Raw genomic sequence first — 8,277 nt, 5'->3', positions numbered from 1 at the left:
ACCTCCCAGCTGCCAATGGAGTTTTCTGGCAGGTTATTTAACCAGTGCCGAGCTGGTCCCTTGAGTTTTAGTGGGAGGTATTTGATGGCGTGAAGATCATCACCGCGGGCCATATGAATATGGAGGAGGAAGTCCTCAATCCATACTGCGGGATCCGTTGTTCCATCATATGATTCGATATTCATGGGTTTAAACTCTTCTAGGAATTCATGTTCCATTACTTAGTCAGTGAAGTAGAGGGGGTGTGTTGCGCCTCTCTAGCGGGCCACGTCGCAACATAGCTCGGATGGAGTCCTTCTATGGTTTTCGGCCCGGGCGTGGTTATGGCTGTCGTGCCCGGCTAGATAGCCGTCCTCGTGCGTCGGAGCGCGCCCCCGCGATCCGTAGATCGATCTGGTCTGGCCCGCTTTGTTTTCCAAATCCTACCGCGGGTCATAAGTATATTTCCGAGCTGTTGTGTCTCTACCTTTACGGCAAGGTACTACGGGCCGGTATTCGGCTTGAGTTGTCGTTTTGTCACGGCCACGTGGCGGTCGGTCGGCTGCATTACACGCTGATGGTATGGGCACCAGCGCCTCGTCGTCGAATTAGGTAGCAGCTTTCGCTTTGGGTAACTCTTGGTTGGGCGCTCGAGGCCGTATTCCTCGGCTGCCAGGACGTTAGTCCATTTGTCGTTGAGCAGATCTTGGTCAGCTTGAAGCTGCTGCTGCTTTTTTTCAGGCTCCTTGCAGTGGGCTATTAGCCGGCGCCTAAAGCGTTCCTGCTCAAGGGGTTCCTCAGGCACGATAAAGTCTTCGTCGCCGAGGCTCACCTCCTCCTCGGAGAGTGGAAGATAATTACTATCCTCCGAGTCTTCGTTTATAGCCTGTTCCTTAGGGCTAATTTTCCCATCTTCCTGATCGTCCTGTTCAGAGGCTGGCTCGACGGGGTCTTCTTGGTCTTCAACGTCGTTTGGAGTATTGATGTCTTCGGTGCCGGTATTGCTGTCTTTTCCACGGCGTGACCTAGAGCGGCGCCGCTGATGTCGGCGCTTTGGTTGTATCTCAAGAGGTGTATCTTCAACTGGATTTTTCTCGTTATCGTCGTTACCCTCTTTGGGTGTATCCACCAGGTACACGTCATAAGAAGAGGTGGCCGTCCAGCGTCCGGTGAACAGCGGGTTTTTGGCCTGCTCTTCTCCGGCATCGTCGTCCATAGCGTTGATGTCTTCGGAGCCATAATCGAGCATGTCGGTTAAGTCCTCGACAGTGGCTATGAAGTGGGTGGTGGGTGGTGGGTGGGACGTAAAACTCCCTGCTCTCAGCCCCTAGTTCGGGCTGGGCGTAGTTTGAACGTTGCCCCTCTATAATGACGAGGGATCACATTAAGTCCAGAGCCTCGCTTAGAGGCGAGGTTCGGCCAGGGAGAAGGGAGTTCGTGGAGTACGGTAGGGAGAAAACTCTTTGGCCGAGCTCACACGATGTCGACTCTGAGGGTTCGGGGTCGGTGTTCGGAGAAGAGTTTAGCTTCATGATGATTGCCGGTGATGCTGCTTCCTCCGACTCTCCCGTACTAGGCTTAATAGACGCAGAGAGTCTGGCTAGCTCGGGAATCCCGTCTTCGGACCTGGAGATGCGCTCCAGATCTAAGGCCAGAGCAGAGGTTGGGGTCGTGAACCCTTGGAAAATCAAGTCTCCTCGGATATCAGTGACGTAATCCAGATTTCCAAAACTAATCTGGTGACCTGGGGTGTAGCTGTCGATCTACTCTAGATGGCCAAGCGAGTTGGCCCGCAGTGCGAAGCCGCCGAACACAAAGATCTGGCCGGGGAGAAAGACCTCCCTCAGGGCAGCATTGTTCTAGATGACTGATGGAGCCATTGAACCTTCTGGCGACGTCACAGCGGAACTCTCAATGAAAACGCCAATGTCGGTGTGAAAACCGGCAAATCTCGGGTAGGGGGTCCCGAACTGTGTGTCTAAGGATTGATGGTAACAGGAGACAAGGGACACGATGTTTCACCCAGGTTCGGTCCCTCTTGATGGAGGTAATACCCTACGTCCTGCTTGATTGACTTTGATGAGTACAGGGGTTACAAGAGTTGATCTACCATGAGATCGTAACGGCTAAACCCTAATTGTCTACCCTATATGATTATGATTGCCTCTACGGACTAAACCCTCCGGTTTATATAGACACCAGAGGGGGCTAGGGTTGTACAGAGAAAGGAATCTTCATATCCGAACGCCAAGCTTGCCATCCACGCAAAGGAGAGTCTCATCCGGAGACGGGAGAAGTCTTCTGTCTTGTATATTCATGGCCCATTAGTCCGGCCCAAGTCACATAGCCCGGACGCGCTAGGACCCCTTAATTCAGGACTCCCTCAGTCTACACGCTTAACATTCGATGACGATTTGTATTATGAGTTATATTATTTGATGTACCGTAGGTTGTTTGGATTCCCGGATGAGATCACGTACATGACGAGGAGTCTCGAAATGGTCGAGAGGTAAAGATTCATATATTGGAAGGCTATATTCGGACACCGGAAGTGTTCCGGGTGATACCGGGTCACCGGAAGGGGTTCCGGGCAACCCCCGACAAAGATATGGGCTTAATGAGCCAAGTAAGGCAACACACCAGCCCACAAGGGGCTGGTGCACCCCCTATAGGGCCAGCCACATGGGGAGAAATGAAAAGGAGAGGAGGAAAAGGAAATTATGAAGTAGGACTCCTACTTCCTTCCCCTCCCCCTCCTTCCTTTCCCCCTTGTCCAAATATGGTTAGAGGGGCCGAATTGGACTAGGGACCCAAGTAGGATTCTTCCTACTTGGGCGCGCCCTAGGCTGCCTCCCTCCCTCTCCCTCCTTTATATATGTGGGGAGGGCACCCCTAGAACACACATGAATTGTTCCTAGCCGTGTGCGGCGCCCCCCTCCACAGTTAACACCTCGGTCATATCATCGTAGTGCTTAGGCGAAGCCCTACGCCGGTAACATCATCATCACCATCACCACGCCGTCATGCTGACGAAACTCTCCCTCAGCCTCAACTGGATCAAGAGTTCGAGGGATGTCACCGAGTTGAACGTGTGCAGATCGCGGAGGTGCCGTGCGTTCGGTACTTGGATCGGTTGGATCGCGAAGACGTTCGACTAAATCAACTACGTTACTAAACGCTTCCTCTTTCGGTCTACGAGGGTATGTGGACACACTCTCCCCGCTCGTTTCTATGCTTCTCCTAGATAGATCTTGCGTGATCGTAGGAAATTTTTGAAATACTACGTTCCCCAATAGTAGCATTATAAGATGATCCCTCACTAAATTCCAAGGCATAAGTGTTCTCCTTGAGTATGCACGGTTGCTACAGTCCATCATGTCGAGACACCACGTGATGATCGGGTGTGATAAGCTCTACGTTCACATACAACGGGTGCAAGCCAGTTTTGCACGTGCAGAATACTCGGGTTAAACTTGACGAGCCTAGCATATGTAGATACGGCCTCAGAACACTGAGACCGAAAGGTTGAACGTGAATCATATAGTAGATATGATCAACATAGTGATGTTCACCATTGAAAACTACTCCATCTCACGTGATGATCAGACATGGTTTAGTTGATATGGATCACGTGATCATTTAGATGACTAGAGGGATGTCTATCTAAGTGGGAGTTCTTAAGTACTATGATTAACTGAACTTTAATTTATCATGAACATAGTACCTGATAGTATTTTTGCATGTCTATGTTGTTGTAGATCAATGACCCGTGCTACCGTTCCCTTGAATTTTAATGCATTCCTAGAGAAAGCTAAGTTGAAAGATGATGGTAGCAACTACACGGACTAGGTCCATAACTTGAGGATTATCCTCATTGCTGCACAGAAGAATTACATCATGGAAGCACCGCTAGGTGCAAGACCCGCTGCAAGAGCAACGCCAGACATTGTGAATGTCTGGCAGAGCAAAGCTGATGACTACTCGATAGTTCAGTGTGCCATGATTTACGACTTAGAATCGGGACTTCAAAGACGTTTTGAACATCATGGAGCAAATGAGATGTTCCAGGAGTTGAAGTTAATATTTCAAGGAAATGCCCGAATTGAGAGATATGAAGTCTCCAATAAGTTCTATAACTGCAAGATGGAGGGGAATAGTTCTGTCAGTGAACATATACTCAGAATGTCTGGGTACCACAACCACTTGACTCAATTGGGAGTTAATCTTCCTGATGATAGTGCCACTGACAAAGTTCTTCAATCACTACCACCAAGCTACAAAAGCTTCATGATGAACTACAATATGCAAGGGATGGATAAGACAATTCCCGAGCTCTTCGCAATGCTAATGGCTGTGGAGGTAGAAATCAAAAAGGAGCATCAAGTGTTGATGGTTAACAAGACCACTAGTTTCAAGAAAATGGGTAAAGGGAAGAAGGGGAACTTCAAGAAGAACGGCAAGCAAGTTGCTTCTCAAGTGAAGAAGCCCAAGTCTGGACCTAATCCTGAGATTGAGTGCTTCTACTGCAACGGGGCTGGTCACTGGAAGCGGAACTGCCCCAAGTATTTGGCGGATAAGAAGGATGGCAAAGTGAAAGGTATATTTGATATACATTGATACGTCCATTTTGCATCACGTTTTCTTACTGTTATTTATAATGTTTTTACCCATAATAATGCTTTTTGGAGTAATTCTAATGCCTTTTCTCTCATAATTTGCAAGGTACACACGAAGGAGGATAATCCTGGCAGCTAGAAATCTGGGCCTGAAAAAGCTACGTGCTACCTCTTGAGCACTGCGTTGGTTTTCCCTTGAAGAGGGAAGGGTGATGCAGCAAAGTAGCGTAAGTATTTCCCTCGGTTTTTTAGAACCAAAGTATCAATCCAGTAGGAGATCACGCTCAAGTCCCACGCACCTACACAAACAAATAAGAACCTCGCAACCAACGTGATAAAGGGGTTGTCAAGCCCTTCATGGTCACTTATGAGAGTGAGATCTGATAGATATGATAAGATAAGATATTTGGTATTTTTATGATAAAGAGAAATAAAGATGCAAAGTAAAATAAACGACAAAGGAAATAACTAAGTGTTGGAAGATTAATGTGATGGAAGATAGACCCGGGGGCCATAGGTTTCACTAGTGGCTTCTCTCAAGAGCATAAGTATTACGGTGGGTAAACGAATTACTGTCGAGCAATTGATATAAAAGCGAATACTTATGAGAATATCTAGGTATGATCATGTATATAGGCATCACGTCTGAGACAAGTAGACCGAAACGATTCTGCATCTACTACTATTACTCCACACATCGACCGCTATCCAGCATGCATCTAGAGTATTAAGTTCATAAGAACAGAGTAATGCTTTAAGGAAGATGACATGATGTAGAGGGATAAACTCATGCAATATGATATAAACCCCATCTTTTTATCCTCGATGGCAACAATACAATATGTGTTGGTTCCCTTTCTGTCACTGGGATCGAGCACCGCAAGATTGAACCCAAAGCTAAGTACTTCTCCCATTGCAAGAAAGATCAATCTAGTAGGCCAAACCAAATTGATAATTCGAAGAGACTTACAAAGATAAACCAATCATACATAAAAGAATTTAGAGGAGAATCAAATATTGTTCATGATAATCTGGATCATAAACCCACTATTCATTGAATCTCGACAAACACACCGCAAAAGAAGATTACATCGAATAGATCTCCAAGAAGATCGAGGAGAACTTTGTATTGAGATCCAAAGAGAGAGAAGTAGCCATCTAGCTAATAACTATGGACCTGCTACGTGGGGCTATCACACGATGGTTTTGAGTTCTTGAAGGGCAGCTTCGATGGACTTAAGGGATACGCTGTGGGCCGGATGACGAAGAGTCGTCGTGGCAAGCTCTACATTGACAACGCAGGATGGGGTCCCGAGGCCGATTCAATCGAATACGGGTACCGGGTCCCCTTTGGTGGGATTCATGTCTTCATCGGCAAGATCGGCGAACCGGCCCCTAAGCCGGACATCTACACCGGCATCATCGAAACGGCTCGGTGTGCAAGTTCTTCGCCGGTTCAGCCCAAGGCAAGGCGTGTTTTCGTGGGTGTCATCCATCGATCAAGGTACGAGGACGGACCAGTTTCCGATGGAGAGACCGTGGTCTGCTCTGATGACGAGTCTTCTGAAGAGACCGAATCACTTTACCAGTTGCAAGACGACCGGATTGATGGAGGATCCGAGGGCAACAGTATTCCGGATTCCCCCAACCTGCCAAACCGGGCCGCCATCTTCATGGCCGGCACACAATCAGCGCCTCATTCATCTACCGCCGCAGCAATGCTCTCCAGTTCAACAACGGCCACACCAGCAGGGGCAGGAAGCTCAGCGCCACCTCCAGCCCAAGTCCTGTCTGGTTTGTTCGACGCTTTGGCAAAGTTGATGGCCACGGAGGTGGATGCAGCGGCCATGGATCAACACAATGCGGAGATTGCAAAGGTGAAAGATCAGATAGCCCAGGCTAAAGCGGATCTGGCGACAGAGAATGCTAGGATGGCCACGGAGCGGGCTGAATTGGAAGCACAGGCCTACCGGATTAGGCTAGATCAGAATGCTTCAGAGGAAGTCATGAGAAGAAGGTACCGATCACGTCTCCCGTCGGTTTATGAGCCGCAGAATCTCTTCAACACGCCAGGAGCAGGAGCTGGTAACCAACCCATATCAAACCAGGTGGAGGCACCGGGAACGGGAGCGTCGGTTCAACCGCGCATGGTGGACCCGCCTCGCCAGAATAACGTTGTGCCACAGTATGTGCCAACGCCTCCCGGGCATTATTCCAACCCGTTGGACAACATTGTGGCCGCCGCTTCACGCCTAGCGGGCCTCCCAACCGACGGCGAGTCACCGGTTGCAGCGGAAGCACGTCAGGCCAGGGATCTCCTTCAAACAGCACTAAATCAACAGCAGGCGTATTCACACAGTCGTGAGAGGATTCATCCCCCCCCCGTCTAAGCCGGAGCTATAGCAGACACGTGGAGGACGAACCGGCCATGTCCAGTAGTGCACGTCGCCGAAATTCACCATGAGGGAACAACCCGGTCGGAGGAGGCGCTAATGTGCAAGATGTTGTGGACCATGGCCGCGCACGTCGGGAGGCCGAGTTGGCAGCTCGGCACAGAGCACGACAACATACTCTGGTTCACCCCATGGCCTCCGTGGAGCTAGGAGCGATGTTCAGTTCCTTAGGGGTGCCGTGTCTAACCCCCGCTTTGCATAATGTGAGATTGCCCAAGGATTTCAAGGGACCTCGTAAGGTACCAAATTACATCGCCGATTTGCAACCAAAGGCGTGGGTAGAGAGCTATGAGATGGCAATGGAGATGTTAGATGTGGATGAGGCAGTGTGTGCTAAATATTTCACCATGATGTTGGAAGGAACAACTCGCACTTGGTTGAAGAGCTTGCCGACCAACACTGTTGGATCATGGGCCAAATTGAAGCACCGGTTTATCCAGAACTTCAAGGATACGTGTAAGCAGCTGATGTCAATCATGGATCTAGCTGCTTGTGTCCAAGAGGAAGGGGAGTCCACGACCCATTGGGTCAAACGGGTCTTAGCAATTTTGCATTCATCAGATCGTATCAATGCAGACACGGCAGTGTTAACATTAGAGGGCAATTGTCGTTTCAAACTGCTAAAACAGAAATTGGGAAGGCTCAAATGTCACTGCAATGATATGTCAACACTCATGGCCGCTTTGGTTAAATACACGGATTCAGATAATACCAAGGATCCGGATTCAGAGGAGGACAAATCGGAGAAAGGTAAGAAGAACGGCAATGCCAAGGGTCAACAGCATAATCCGGCAGGCCATGGAAACGGTGGTAAGCGCAAGGCTGACAGTAGCTTGGACTTTGTTGCAAATACCAATGCGCAGGAGAATGGCCAGCGCCGTAAGGGCAAGCAGGCCCAGAGGGGTGGAGGTTCAGGCCCCAATTTGGAGCGCTTGTTGAATCAGCCCTGTCCAAAGCATGGATCAAAGGAAAAGCCGGCATCACATCTCTGGAAGGACTGTTATATCATGCGGGATTTCAAGAATTCCAATATGTTCCAATATGACAACGGCCCGCCCGGCGGTTCGGGAGGAGGTTTCCACGGGCCAGGTTACGGAGGTGGCGGTTCCGGTTTAGGGTTTCAAGGCAACCAAACTGGACACGTCAATCAAGGGCACCAAGGCAACCAGGGAGGTTACAACCATCAGGGGAATCAGCAGCAGCAGTCGGGTTATCAGAGCAATCCAAAC

Source organism: Triticum urartu, chromosome 4 (assembly GCF_003073215.2).
Source record: "Triticum urartu cultivar G1812 chromosome 4, Tu2.1, whole genome shotgun sequence".
In the NCBI taxonomy this organism is placed as follows: domain Eukaryota; kingdom Viridiplantae; phylum Streptophyta; class Magnoliopsida; order Poales; family Poaceae; genus Triticum; species Triticum urartu.
The sequence above is the reverse complement of the archived record's forward strand: the minus strand, read 5'-3'. Positions refer to the sequence as shown.